Here is a 16,317-nt window from a genome sequence, read left to right as displayed (position 1 = left end):
AACCACCTTCTCGACTCACAGGAAGAAAAAGGGGTCGATGTTGAGGAATTGTTGCCACTTGCAGGAATTTACCCCGTCTGCTAAGTGCATTTCCCGGGAACGCTTTTTCAGAATGTTGGGGTTAATGCAGCTGTTTTTTAATTCGGTCAGGGACGGTAAATGGTACCATTTCTGATTGTCGGTAGACTATAAATGTCATTTCCCCCTAAAAAGTAGAGCTTTTTTTATCCGTTAAATGAATTAAATAATAAAATAAATCAGATTTCGTTTAATGGTACTCTTTTGAAGATATGTTTCATCCTGTTTACCATAAAATATAAATAGTTGATACTAAATATAACATTTAAATTGTAAAGGAATGATATAAAATAAAACTGAAAGTTGAGAATTTTAGGAATTTTTCATTTTTTATTTAAAATGTGCAGCTTTCTTGCTTTAAATTTTTTTTCCGGACCAAATCGTCAAATATCTAAAGAGTCTGAATAAACTATATGTTGGATTTAAGGACTCTTAACGCCTTTTTCAATTTAAAATTCCTTAATCACAAACAGACCGGTCTCTTTTTTTTAATTACAGATCTTTATGTTCTTTAATTTAACTATCGGAATTGTTATCTCCCTGTGGCATTCTAACTAATAAAAAGAAATTGATACTGTTATTTTGTAGCTCCTTCGAGAGTAACTGTAACTATTTTAACTATAATTTAACTGTTATGAATAACTATATTTAATTTACCTATTTGAGATGCATTCTCCCTGTTGCATTTCAACTAATGATGAGAGGTTAGAACTGTAATTGTTTAGCTGTTTCGAGTGCAACTGTAACTATTTTAATTAACTTTTTAAAAATTAACTATTAAAACTGCAATCTCTCTGATGCATTCCAACTAATGAAAAGACGCTGTTACTGTTATTGTTTAGCTACTTCGAACGTAAATGTTAAAAGAGAATTTCTATTTTTACAATGCGTTTTAATAATAATAATACGCTTTAATAATAATAATACGTTTTAATAATAATAATACGTTTCAATGTGTTAATTGCCTTTCTACATATTATAGACTAGTTTAAACTTTGTTCTCTAATTCACTGATTTGCACATTCGTTAATTCGTAAGCTCCATGATTTTCTTATTGAAGTTTTCATCAATTCGCTGTTTCTCTAATTCACATACTCATGGCTCATCGGGCTCTTCATCATTTTCTTATCGGGCTCTTCATCCTTGTACTCCTCCCAATTTTTTGTTAAAAACTTAAATCTACCTCTTTTTATGTACTTTCAAAACTAGATCGTATTTTAAAACTATTTTAATTGCAAAACGAACTCTACATTTGATGCTAAAATTTAATGGTAATAAAATTGTAATTCAAATAAAGAATGAATATATTTGCATTTATTATTTTATGGTTTGCTTGTTATAAACTAATCAAATTGCGGTAAAAAATTACCGGCCCCCTAAATGCATCATAAGGAACATTAATTTTATTGTAAAATCCATTTTTGCGTAAAATTTTAAACCGTATATTTCACTGTAATAAATATTTAACTGCGGTGATTCGGTGATCTTACAATAAATATTATTGTAAAAATTAAAATATATCAGATTTTTTTGTTCCGTAAACTTTTACAGTATAAAGATACGACACAATGGATGCTGGCACATTTTATCCTAAATTGATCAGAAATTTTTTTAAGTCTAGGAAAGTTGCATCTTATAATATTATAAGACAGTAAGACGTTTAATAAAAAAAATGACAAAAAATTAAAGAAATTTTTATCCCTGAAAGCGCAAATTTTTAATTTATTGTGAATGCAGAATTAAATGGGGATTGTAAATTAACATATTTATTTAAACTTTTCAGCTTTAAAAAGTAATAAAATTTTTTAAAGATAAGTAAATACTGAATTCATTATCAATATCACACAATTCAAGATCGTTGGAAAAGAGTTATTTGTTTAGGAGAAAAACTTGTTTGTGATTAAAGGTCATTGAAAAAGTAACATCCTACCTCAGGTCAATAGTTCAAAAAACCAAACTCCGTTACACCTTTCTAGTGATTGAAAAAAATACTTTTATTTGTTTTTAAATTTTTATGCTATTTCTTGGTGGAGTATAAATACTTGAATATATTTGTTTTTAACTTTATTAATTTATATTTTCCTAAGAAATAAGAAATTAATATCAACGGAGAGCAAATTTACTCAATTCTTACCAACTCTGATAATTTTAATGAAATGTGATCATATACTAGTATATCAAAATTTCCTTTTTAAAATTTTGATCAAATTTTTATATTGGCATTTTTGTGTATTAACAGAATTGTTTACTTAAAAAATAAATTTTTGCAAAGGAGATGAACTTTCTTTAAAAAAAACTAAATTGTCAGATTTTTTGAAGCAAATTTTAAATGATCCTGTTGCCTTTTTATCCTCTAACATCAATGATGTCTATTTAGCGAAGACAAATTGCAATTTTTTTTCTCGAAATTATAAACAATGAAATTATGCCTTTTATGTTTGAATATTGAATTACACTGTTTTCAGAATGTATGTTGTTACGAACAACAAATTAAGGAGAATATAAAAGTCAAAATTATGCTTCTGTGTTAAAAATTTATATTTTGTGTTGCAACAAATTTCAACAGATAAAAATAGTAAACGCGTAAAGAAGTTAATTTAATTTTTAAAAGAAATAACTAAATTTAAATTTTTGCAATTATGAAGAAATAAATGTATTGCTAATTTGCGAATCTTCAGTTGCGAAATTTAAAATAATCCATTTTTTGAATAAAAACACGCTTTTAAGTTTGAGTGAATTTATTTGACTTAGTTTTAAACACAACTTTATTTCAACTACTTTTGAACTAATCAAATTTGTTTTATTTGAATTCGAATAATTGCTACCAAAATTAAGTTATTTTTATGGAATAAAAAAAAAGTTTTTAAGTGCAATCAATGTTACAATTTTTAAGTGCAAATCAATATAGTAAAACCACTAAATACTCCTCTTTTTATCATGTATAGTAAATGAGAATATTATTTTCTTATTCTATTTTTATTTTAAGTTTTAAGACTCGTTATGCAACAATATAAATTTACTATTTTCTAATTCAAATTTTACCTTAACATCACGAAAAGTACACTTATTTCTGAAAAATGACAGTATTTTTTTTATAAATTTTTAGATCTTTTTATTTATGTCTTAGGTTATCTTTATTAAAAAATAACATAAGAAATGTTTTATGTACATTTTTCCTAAAAATGTTTTTTGTTTACGAATATTTAACATTATCTATTCGTAAAGCGGATCTTTTCTATAATTTAATGTTCAATAAAAATAAAATGCTCATTTCGTAATGAAGTGTGCGTTAAATTGACTATATAAGTTTAATTCATTAATAATCTGTGCTGCTTCTAACTTTAATGAATATATATATATATATATATATATATATATATATATATATATATATATATATATATATATATATATATATATATATATATATATATATATATATATATATATATATATATATATATATATATATATATATATATATATATATATATTATGAATAATGCTTACACTTAATAAATTGTATTTACATAATTAATGCATAATTTATAAAAATCAACTTGACAGATAATGAATTAAAATATTTTTTAAGCATTTACTACTATTTCTTGTTATTTTACGCATAATGCTGATTGAGACCAAAAGGTAACTCGTAATATCTTTGCGTTTAAATGCAGATAATTTTTAAATTGACATTTAAATTCAAACACTTTGAGAAATACACTGATTGATATATTGATGTATATTACTTTGTTGTAATTTAAAGAGCAAAATGATGAAAAACAAGTGATTGTCAAAGTTATGCTACAATTCTGCATTTAACGTTGCAATTTATCTGGAGTTCTTAATGTGATTATATTACAAAATGGTTTTGATATTTATCTGTAAAGTTCTTTTAAATATCTCTATGAAAGAAATACTATGGGTGCGTCAAATGCCAGATTATTGTAGAAATGAGTTCATACAAATTTGAAAATCAGGATTATGATGAAACGAAATCATGTGAAAAATTATAAAACGAAAAGTTAAAATTTATTATATTCGTGAACAAATAATTAAAGTTAGATAAAAATGTTACATTAAAATGAGAAAATTGTATTTTGACATCACTTTGTTGATATAATATTAAACTTATATGTTTTCATGTGTTATAAATGTATGTAATTATTTAGTTTTTTTTTAAATTTAATATCTAAGATATTTTCCTCAAACTATGCAATAAACTAAAGGAAAGTATACAAATACAACATTATACATGCATACAATTGCCATAGAAATCAAAAGCAGGTAAACGAAACATTTCAAATAATGCAGAAAGAATTGACCAAAACCCTAAATTAAGTATCAGTATTGTCTATTAATTTTGAAATGCAGTCACTAAATTTCACATTATTAAAAGTTAATTCTTCTTAAAATAAGATCCATGGTAAGTTACTCCTTTAATAATTCCGACTAACATAAGCTAAAACAAACTTGCAAGTCTACAAGATATCGTTAAACTAAGAATTACAATAGAAATCAAATGTAAAGGAACGAAACAATTTAAATAATGCGGAAAGTATTTAACAAAAATAAACCTAGATTAAATATAAATATTTTATTAACACCTTTCAAAATTATTTCGCAGTATTTCAAACTAATAAAAGCTGGCTTTTCCTAATTAAAGATTGAAGTTAGGTAGAAGAAAAAGATTAATTAAAGATTCACCTACTAATTCTGTCATAAAATAAACTGAATTCTTGATTACATAAATACAGCGTAATAAATGTAAGGAATTACAATAGAAATCAAAAGGTAAAAAAAATAATACTAAATAAAAGTAACAATGAGCAAAAATATCCTAAATTACTATCAATATTTTGCTTATTCATTCTAACTTGCAATCATTCAATCTCGCGACTTAACTAAGTTTTATTAACTTAAGATCTAGTATATTCCTCCACAGTTTTAGTCATAAATTAAAATTAACTCTTATCTATAAAAAGACAGTGGTATAGATGCATAGAATTACATTAGAAATCAAATGAAAATTAAGTAAAACGGAACACTCTGAACATTGCAGAAAAAACTGCGCAAATAAAAATCCTAATTAACTATCAATACTAATCAATAATATCGAGCAAATATAAATCTAAATTAACGATCAATATTTTATTTATTCATCTTCATTCAATCTCGCGATTAAGCTAGGTTTCGCTAACTTAAGATTCAATATATACCTCCACTATTTCTGGCATAAATTAAACTTATCTCATAACTATAAAAATGCAATGGTATAGTTGCATAGAATTTCATTAGAATTTAAAAGCGGGAAAGCGAAACAATAAATACAATGCAGAAAAATTGATCAAATAATATCTTCATTCAACTATCAATAATTCATTTATTTTAACTAGCAATAATTCAATCTCGCGGCTAAGCTAGGTTTTGTTAACTTAAGATCATATATATATCTCCACTATTTTTGTCATAAATTAAACCGAAATCATAACTATAAAAATACAATGGTATTTAGAAATTAAACGAAAGGGAAATGAAACGAAGAAGGGAAACGAAACAATCAAAACATTGTAGAAAGAACTTAGAATTTTAAAATTAACTATAAAAATACAATGCTATAACCGTACAGCATTACATTAGAAATGAAAAGCAGGGAAACGAAACTATCCAAACAATGCAGAAAAAAACTGAGCTGATAAAATCGTCATTTAACTATCAATAATTTGTCTATTTTAACTTTATTTAATCTCGTAGTTAAGCTAGGTTTTGTTAGCTTAAGATCCAATATATTCCTCCACTATTTCTGTCATAAATTAAACTGAACTCATAACTATAAAAATACAATGGTATAGAATTACACTAGAAATGAAAAGCAGGGAAACGAAACAATCTAAACAATGCAGAAACAAAGTGGAAACATGTTTTGTTTAAAAGAGAGCCCGAAGAAGAATTGAATGAAACGCGGAAGCAACAAGATTCGTGACTTTCTTTCCCTTGAACTTGCCTAACCCTTTTGTGAGTGAGAAAGGTAATAGAATCGAAAGGTAACGCCTTTTTTTTTTCTTCCTAAATTTAAACTCAATTTTTCATGCAGATTCGATTTTTTTTAAAATTTTGATAAAAAAAATATTTTATTGAATGTCATTTAATTACCACGATCGAAGAGGTTTATTTTTTTGATTAAAATAAATGGAAAGTTCTGAATCTTTTTAAAAAGAAAAAAAACTTTTATAATTGCATCCGTGATGCAGGAAAGTTAGTTTTAAGTTGAAAATATTCATTAATTCAGAGTAGTATATTAATTTAAATTGTCTGAAATTCTAATGCAGATTATTTACATTGAAATGCAGTGATCACTTAAATATTAATTTAATCATTATTATTATATTTTTGGTTGAAGTAAATAATGCTTTTTGAATTGTTTTCTTAATTAAAAATTGATGCAGACATAATGATGGGTAGCTGATCTTAATTTGAAAACATATATTAATTCAAAAAATTTTATACTTTACCAAAACATGCATTAATTAACTTTTTTACTGCGCTGAGTTTTAAAACAGATAGTTAAACACCGAAGCACACATGTAGACCTTAAGGCTAATTTTATGAAGAAAAAAAAACAAATAAATATTAATTTTATCATATTTATTATTATTTTTGGTTGAAATAAAAAATACACTTTGATTTTTTTTTAAAAAGCTGATAACGCAGACATAATGCTGGGCAGTTCATCTTAGTTTGGAAACATACATAAATTTAAAACTTTACTTTAATGCAAACTTTATTAACAAGTAGCATCTTTCTATTGATTTAGATTACCTGAAGTTTTAATTTATATATTTGAATCTGTTATGCAAATAAAGACATAAAACCTAAATTTATTATTAAAAAAAACATTAGTTTATTAATTTTGCCATTGAAATATTATTCACGAATTAAAGATAAGAAATTAATTTTACATTTATTATGCTGATACACTAAGGAAAGAAACTGACTTCTTACAGGTATCAAAATCTGTATTTGGAAAATGAACATATTCATACTTATACATAAAAACCCATAATGTTAAAAAATTATTCGAGTATCTGTTGCACTTAAGTTTAACGTATCGTAAAAAAGATTTATTAGATGAAAAATATTAATTTAAAATAATATTTTAAATTACTGAATTATCTTTGAAAAAAAAAGAAGATATTTCAATAAAAAATTTTAATGCTCGAAAATGTAAATTTCCAAACTTAATTTCAGAAGTTAATGGAATAAAATTAAGTCTTTATGAATTTTATGTTAAGAAACAATAAGAATAAATAACAAATAAAAACTAATTTGTAAACAATTTTGTTTTTCGGTTGCTATTTTTTTTTTTTTTTCTTTTTTTTTTTGCACTGGAACTGGAGGCTTGCGTTTGGAACCCCTATAGTTGTCACAATTAAGCACATCAAAGCAGTTGCCATCAAAGCAGTTATGCCTACATATTGTGGTATATGCAAACATTTATAGTCAAAAATTTATGAAATAAGGAAAGCAAATACAAATTTTAAATTTTGCTGCGTAATTTTATTTTGTAAGAAATATTTTAAACGCCTTAAAAGAGTATCATACTATTTTATTTAAGCAAAAAGCTTATAACAACAAAAAGACGTTCAAAAGTTAAAATATTACATTTAAATAAGTTTCGGAAGCATTGAGCACTGTTATTTTTTATTCTCTATGGTAAAATTTTCTTTTTTTCCATAAGATCAGACAATAATCTTTGTTTAAGTTGTTAGGAAATCCAAAACAAAAGATTATTAGGCAAATAAATCCTTCAACTTATTTTAGTGTATGAACATTTAAATTATTAAAGAAACTACTAAATTAAAAAATATTAAATGTAGTAAAGAAAAGGATAAATGCATGTCGAGAAATTTAAGTATTTTTAATTGTATTTCTAATTTTAATTTCTGTTTTTCAAAATTGCTTTTTTTTAAATCTTAGATTAGTTTTCAAGTTCTCAATTTTTAGCTTAGTTTTTCTATAATCTTATTGGAAAAAAATACCATAGCAATTTCTCTTAAAAGAAGAATTCATAATTTTTTAAAATTTGAATAAATAAGTCCATTATAGAAAATGTTAAACATTAAAGATAACATCTACAATACCTTAATTTATAGGTCTTCATTTCCTTTATTTATATAAACTAAACTTCTTTTTTTATTTACATTTACAGGGAAAATGCAAATTCGATAAATCAAACTGTACCTTTATATTTGTTATGAACAAATAAAATTTAAAGTAAGTAGTTTTCAGTTGCTGATAAATGTAAACTGAAATCTTTAAAAATTCCTCTGTCTTCATTTCTTTTATTTTTAGTAATTAATGTTTCCTTATTTACATAAAAGGATAACCTTAGAATTCTATCAATCAAATTCGAACCATATATTTGTTATCAGTCAATCAAACTTTGAGTAATTAGCTTCCCAGTGGATGATCAATGTAGTATTCTACTGTATAAAGAGCCTACTTCCTATCTAATATGCAAGTGACCCTCAAATGATATGCGCGGAATCAAATGACCAAAAACAACAAAACTCCACTAGGTGAATCGGTCACGACTTTTGTTTTGCAGGGAGGACTGGTTTTTACCTCTCCCCTCCTCTCTAACTCTCACCCTTTTTTACATTCTAACGGCGAATATTCACTTCCGTCAACTTTCCGAAATCCTTTCCTCTTTATATCCTCCCCTTTTTTTATTCCATGGTTGAGATGGAATACGGAAGATACATATTTTGTAAAATGAAATTTATATTTTCCAATGTTATGATTTTAACTGTTCTTTCTAACCATATTTAATACAATTGTTACTACAATCAAACCCTTATATCACTAACTTCGATAAAAAGATTTTTTTCGTTAAGGTTCCCTACTGCCAATTTTCAACAATCCTTTCCTCTCTTTTTTTATATTCCATGGATGAGATAGAATACGGAAGATACATATTTCGTATAATGAAATTACATTTTCCAATGTTATGATACAATTGTTATTACATTCAAACCCCGGAATCACTAACTTCGATAAAAAGATTTTTTTTCGTTATGGTTAATCTACTGTGAATTTTCCGTAATTCTTTTCTCTCTTTTTTTTTATTCAATGGATGAGATGGAATACGGAAGATACAGATATATTTTGTATAACGAAATTTACATTTTCCAATGTTATGATTTTAACTGAGTCTAACCATATTTAATACAATTGTTATTACAGTCAAACTCTCCGGTATCACTAACTTCGATAAAAAGATTTTTTTCGTTAAGGTTACTCTGTTGTCAATTTTCCGCAATCCTTTCCTTTCTTTTTTTATTCCATGGATGAGATGGAATACGGAAGATGCAAATTTTGTATGATAATATTTTCATATTCTAGTCTGTCGATATTATGAGTTTAACTGAGTCTAGTCGTATTTGATACAGGTCTTATTAAAGTCTAACTTCGATTACACTGATTTTTCGTTAAGGCGAATATTCACTTCCGCAATCCTTTCCTCTCTTCTTTTATTCCTTGGATGAGATGGAATACGGAAAATACACATTTTGTATGATGCTATTTCCGTATTCTTGCCTGTCGATATTATGAATTTAACTGAGTCTCGCCATATTTGACACATTTTTTATTAGAGTCTAACCTCGAAATCACGAACTTCGATAATACGAATTTTTCGTTACTGCGAATATTTACTACCGTAAACTTTCCGCAATCCTTTCCTCTGTATATCCTCTCTTTTTTTAATTCCATGGATGAGATGGAATACGGACGATACATACTTTGTATGAAACTATTTCCACTTTCTTGTCTGTTGATGTTATGAATTTAAATGAGTCTCTTCATTTTTTATACTATTCTTATTAAAGTCAAACCTCTAAATACCATAACATGATTTTTTTTGTTGCGGTTAATATTAACTTTCCGCAATCCTTTCCTTTTAACATCCTCACTGTTTTTTAACTCCATGGATGAGATGGAATATGGCGGATACTTATTTTCATGATGCTATTTTCGTTTTCTTATGTGTCGATGCTATAAATTTAAGTCAGTCTCATTATTTTTGACACAATTCTTATAACACTCAAAGCTCGATGCACTGAACTTCAATAAGATGAATTTTTTGTTACGGTAAATATTCACTTCCGTCAGCTTTCCGCAATCATTTACTCTCTTTTTTATTCCATGAATGAGATGGAATACGGAAGATAGATATTTTGTATGATGATATTTCCATATCCTTGTGCATTAATGTTAGGAATTTTACTGAGTTTCACTACATTCGATACGATTCTTCCTCTATATCACGAACATCGATAACACCAATTTTTCGAGAGTCCTTGAGGTGAGGAACGGTGTGTATATGCCTCCATCAATAATTAAAAATTTTAGGAATTTATTTTTTTCAGACAAGTGAAAAAACTTATTGAGTCATCATTTAAGTTTAAAAAAAGTAGAATTTTTTGTATTAGATATGAAATCATAGAACTATTGTAACTGTGCATTTTAATTTCGCCTATCTACAATTGGAGACGTTCATATAAAAAAAAATCAGATACCGCATTTGCTATGCTGATAAGAGAATAAAACTCGTTAAGCCTAATACGTTTCCCTGCGACCCTTTAATTCGAAATTTTTTTCTTCTAATTTTTGAAGGATTTAAAGAATTAATTAAATTCTTTAAATCCTTAAAGAGTTAATTTAAAGAGTTAAGGGTTTAAGTTAAGGATTTAGGGTTAAGTTAAGAATTGATGGTTTAAGTTAAGGATTTAGGGTTAAGTTAAGGATTGATTGTTTAAGTTAAGGATTTAAAGAGTTAATTAGTACTTTTTAATTTTGTAAATCAAAAAGAAGCTGATATTTATAAGGAAGTAGTTCCAGCAGACAATAGTGTTGCAGTGTGTAATGATTGGGAAGAATAAATAATATTAAAAATGGTTTCTGCATCGGAAGGTATGTTAGAAGAGGTTATATCGTGACAGAATTTTATAAAAATATACAAATTCATTGAAGGAGTAAAGATATGGACATTGTTTGAGGATATCGAAATGTTTCATTAGCATTATCATTGTTATATCATTATCATTATAAAATTATCATTGATTCGATATATCGAATTTTTTATACCTCAAAAGCTTTAGCGTCTCTCATCGAGTTCCTAACATTGAGATTTAACTGAATAGTTATGCTGTAAAGCTTGATCGAAGAAAGATAAAATCTGTAAAATATGGCAGGCTATATTTTTCAGTCACTGAAAACTGAATATAAGTTTCATTGATTTATAACAACTATATGATTCGTATTTTATTGTCTATATTATCGATTTGATAACTATTCTATATTTCAATTCAATCTATCTGTTATTTGATTTGATAACTATACCATACTTTCCAGTGTCTTTTTTTATGCTATGAAGTATCTATTTTATATTACGTTATATTCAGACAGTAAAGTTCGCTTTTACAAATCAACGTGTCTTGTGAAAAAAGAATAATTTTAAAATGCTTTATCGAAGAACATAAAACATTAAAAACTAAAGCGTATTTAATCTGTAAGCGTATTTTACCTTCAACCGGTGTGTTAGTATTTAGTCTATGATATTGGGTTCCTATCATTTGTTCCTCCAGTAATTTCGTAGTTATTTAAAGCTTTTAAGCTATATGGTAAGAACTATATATATAAACAAACAAATATGGTAAGAACTATACACTAATGGTAACAATATATGGTACATTTTATAGTAAAAATTAAAAATTATATGGTAACATTATATGGTATATTTTATGGTAGCATTTTATGGTTGTCATTATAAATTATATGGAAACAATTATGCTATAATTTAAACTTTTCAATTAAGAAAAATGTTAAGCACTAATTATTTTATATATGATTGTGTTCTTGGTACAATAACTTTTATTTAAGGTAGCGTAATTTAATAAACTTTAAAATAAACTACATCATTAAATCATCTTGTACACTTTTACGAGATCTTAAAACAGGAAAATTTTCAAAATCAACACTTTTATCGTCCTTAAAAAAGTATTATTTCAATACTTTTCTAAATAAGAAATGCTTAGTAATATGTTAAAAATTAATATTTAATGACATAGCTATTCATTTAATTAATCTATTTTTGTTTAAAATCATACTGTAGTATTTGCTTTTTAATGTTTATTTCGATGTCAAAAATTATTCAATTAAGATATTTATCAAATATTTCTTATTTTCGTTTTTTAAATAGCTTTTAAGTTAAACTATATGCAAGTCATTCAAAAATTTTCTACCATAAATTTAAGAGAAAAACACTTTTTAGTTAAATATGCAATTTGTAAAATCATCTTCATTACAAAATAACATACATTTTGAAAAATAACTTATATTTTCAATACAAAATTTATGCAAAATTAAATTACTTGCGGATCTTTTCGTGTCTTTTAATTATAAATATGACGGAATTTAAGAGGATATATTGCAAAGTTATCTGCTTCATTCTCATCGAATTGCATGGTGTTTAATTTCGTGAAAATAAAAATGAACCTTAGGCAAATTAATTAAAGAGGTTTCCAAAACTGAATGCAACATGGTGTAACATTAAAAAATGGTAAACTCTATTTATATCGAAGTATTTTGGTAATATGAGTTTAACTTTTCTAATTCCTTAATAGTCCTCACTGTGACAACTCATCATATTTTTTACGTATTCTAATCAAACACGACTTTTTACAATACCCTGATATCTATGCATTGAAATATTGTACGTAACGAAACATTTTAATATTTATAAAATGAAATGAATTAATATTTACCTTTTAACTTTGTGAATATTTTAACAAATAAAAATATTAATAACCCGTGTGACATCAGTTTAATCGGTGTTGTAAAGGTGTTTTGTTTTTGACAGTAGAATAAAATTACTAAATTGGATAAAGAAATATAAATATATGTAAATGGGTAGGTAAATATAAATAAATATAAATAAGTTAATACTTGCTAGGTTTAATGATTCTTTATATAAATAAAAATAAATTAATTCTCGCTTTACATACCAAACACAGAATATAGTTAAAATATTGGTTATTAAAGTTATGTTTTCATATCTGCAAATATTATATAAAATATCAACTAAGAGACAAATTATTTAAGTGAGTTTCTTAAGCAAAAGAATAATATCAATATAAATGTTTGAACTTTTTTTTTCTTCATGAAAAGCAATCATTTAAATCAATTTAAATGAACGAAAACACTTTTCAACACTGATAAATTAATTTTCCTCTTTTAAAAATGTGATGTTTACTTTTGTCTCTAAATTGGTTTTTTGGCGAAATTACATCTTTTTCTAAGCCACTGATCTATTTATTTAAATTAAGTATTTTGAGCAAAATTACAATTTGGAAGTATTTTACTGTCAATTAACGAATTTTCAGAAACCAGTGGGATAATTTTTTGTAAATTTATTTAAAAAGTAAATTTAATTTTAATTTTAAATTTAATTTAATTTAATTTAATCATCAAAGCATTCAAAATTGTGAAAGAAACGAGATCCATTATTAATTCAATATTATTTACGTCGTCCCAAAAATCTTCAGTTTTTATGTGAATAAAAAAAAAGGTATATATTGTATGCAAATAAATTTAAAATGTAAAGTCTAGTTATATGTTTACTCCCAGATTAAATTGGTTAAACTACATATTTTTAATAAAAACAATAAAATATCTAAACAAAATTACGTTAATTTTTTTATATTTTATTTTCTAGATATTAATTTTATTCCTTAAACACTTTTAAGCAGTTGTAATTATCCAATATTGATTTTGAAAAAATAGCGTTTTATTAGACTTAATGTAAAACATGTTAAACGTTAAAAAATTTCAATTAAAAGTGTATTGAGCTAATTTACATAAAATTGAAAGAGAAACAAGATATGTTATGTTACGTACAACTAAATGAAAAATTGACGTTTTTATAACTCTAAAATGAAGAATTGGAATAAGCAGCAAGAAAAATTTAATGAAAGAAAGGAATGCTTTAATCATATAAAACTTTTTTTTGAAATTTTATAACTTCAAACTAAGCACCTATGAAAAGCTAATAAAAGGTAGGAATATTCTGATTATATAAAGTGTTTGATACTTTTAAAATTTCAAATTGAATAGTCTTTATCAAGCACTGATGAAAACTTAATAAAAGGAAGGAAAATTTTTAAAGTTTTAACATTTTTATATCTTTAAGTTGACAGGATTAAAAAGCGATTTTAATAAAATTTAAAATGATTAGTCAATAAGTAAGTAATAATAGTCAATAATTAGTAAATAAAGTTTAACATGTTTAGTCTTAATGATTTTCAATTTCTTACAATTGTTAATAAAACCATGTAGACATGTAAAAATAAGAAAAAAGTATTTGAATGCCCATAATTAGATATTTGAATATCTTTTACAAATGTGTGTTTAAAATTTAAAATAAAATTTTTTTATCTTGATTAAGTAATAAAATAGCAATTTTTTGAAATCAATAACAAAAAAATGAGCTACAAATATTTTAAGAATTTTAATAACTTAAAATTTTAAAAAGAAATAGCATTATCAGTTGTATAGTGCACTTTCATAAAAATTCTAGATAAAAAATATAAAAATTTATAATAGATAAAAACAAATGAAAAGTATTATTATTTTTATTCTAAAGATTAATATTTCCTTAATTAAAGTTCAAATGAATAATATAAATAAAAGAATAGACAAATGGTATACATTAATTAAGCTTTTAGATGTGGAATTACAATTATTTTCTTAATAGACATTAGTTATGTATATTCGATACGAATATACATAGAAAAATTGTTTGAAAAATTTGCTTATTATTCGTATAAGCCTTTCTTTGCTTTTAATGAAGGCATGAAATTTAAATGTCTCAGATTAAAACATGTAAAATTACTAGCCAAAATCAACCTTCACGAAATAAAATAAGAATTAAGTAAAGTAAAAAAGAATAAATTTAAAACACATACTTTAGGTTTAAATCTTCTTCAATTCTATGAAAGTCCACTACAGGATGCCACCTTTTTTGAAAGATAAAAGTATAGTCCACACTTCACAATCCGTAATTAGTTCACTTTATTTGAATCATCAATGGAATTAACGTACCGGTATCAACTCACCAGAGTTTTTAACAAAATTCTAAGTCCAGGTGAAAATGACACCACAGTTTCAAAATTCAAACAATTTTAAAAATCACTCGACAAACAAACCCGGTAAAGTCCAATTGTGAGTAATTCAGGAAAAAAACTGACCAGTGTCCGTCACAGAACGATGACTAAAAAAAAGTTCAAGTTCAAGCGGTCAAACGCACTACCACTGGTAGGAAGAAGAATGATTAAAACGTGCTTCGCTCATGAACTCACAGAACCAAGTGTTGGTCTTAACCTTGCCGGTGAAGAATCGTTTCCGCTTGCCGTTTACACACGAACACTCCGGTACGGGTTTCGTTTTTGAATAGCCTATTAGGTTATACACAAACACCTGTAGCCAGGTGGCGCTTACGTTCGAAAACTTTGCCTGTTCTTACCTTGCGTTGCTTTCCCGGCTTTGAAAGCGCGGACTTTTGATACTTCACTGCACGTGATTCTGCTCTTGCTCTTCGGTTGCAATGCAGGAAAAACAGTTGATAGTGGTGAATTCAACCGACTTCGGCGATGAGCCCAATTTTCTGTTAGATGTATATTACAATTTTTCATGGTATTTACCGAGATAGTGAGATATACTTTTAGATTCGGTTCTTGTAATTAAGGCATTTTCTGCAATAAAGTGTAGATAGATTATTAAACGTTTTATCGTGATGTTTTGTTGAGCAAATGGGATATTTTGAAACTGCTTTATTTTAAACTAGCTGAACACCTATTCTCCGTACTGAGTGAAAAGAATTAAACTATCAATAACTTAGTACTGAGCAACACTAAGAAATCATGCACAAAACTGAAATACATATACCATGTAGACCATGCTGGTGGCTTTGCATTATTAGGTTAAACTTTACAGATGCTATATTTAAAATCGTCTGCAGCTTCATTTACATAAATGTCTCTCCTGAACGATTTAATTGAACATTTTTCCGGAAAGGGGGCGGAAATTGTCCCTTTCAACCACTGTCCAAATTTCAGGGTGATAGAGCAAATGGTTCTAGAGTTATAAGGGAGAGACACCTTTCATTTTTTTCTATTCAAC

At 25.8% G+C, this 16,317-nt stretch overlaps 1 protein-coding gene across 2 annotated transcripts in view; it reads right to left on the bottom strand.

The window, feature by feature from the left end:
- The window catches only part of LOC107447253 (uncharacterized), an 83,115-nt gene extending 67,393 nt beyond the window's left edge, over positions 1-15,722 (bottom strand). The window contains exon 1 of one of the 2 annotated variants that reach the window (XM_043056956.3): positions 15,105-15,722. The gene's annotated coding sequence lies outside the window, so the exon portion shown is untranslated. The remainder of the gene's footprint in view (positions 1-15,104) is intronic. The other variant, XM_071179633.2, reaches the window with a different exon arrangement.
- Between the last annotated feature and the right edge of the window lie 595 nt (positions 15,723-16,317).

This window comes from Parasteatoda tepidariorum, chromosome 1 (genome assembly GCF_982258835.1).
Source record: "Parasteatoda tepidariorum strain Cologne lab strain chromosome 1, Ptep-v5.0, whole genome shotgun sequence".
NCBI classification, from domain to species: domain Eukaryota; kingdom Metazoa; phylum Arthropoda; class Arachnida; order Araneae; family Theridiidae; genus Parasteatoda; species Parasteatoda tepidariorum.
The sequence above is the reverse complement of the archived record's forward strand: the minus strand, read 5'-3'. Positions and strand labels throughout refer to the sequence as shown.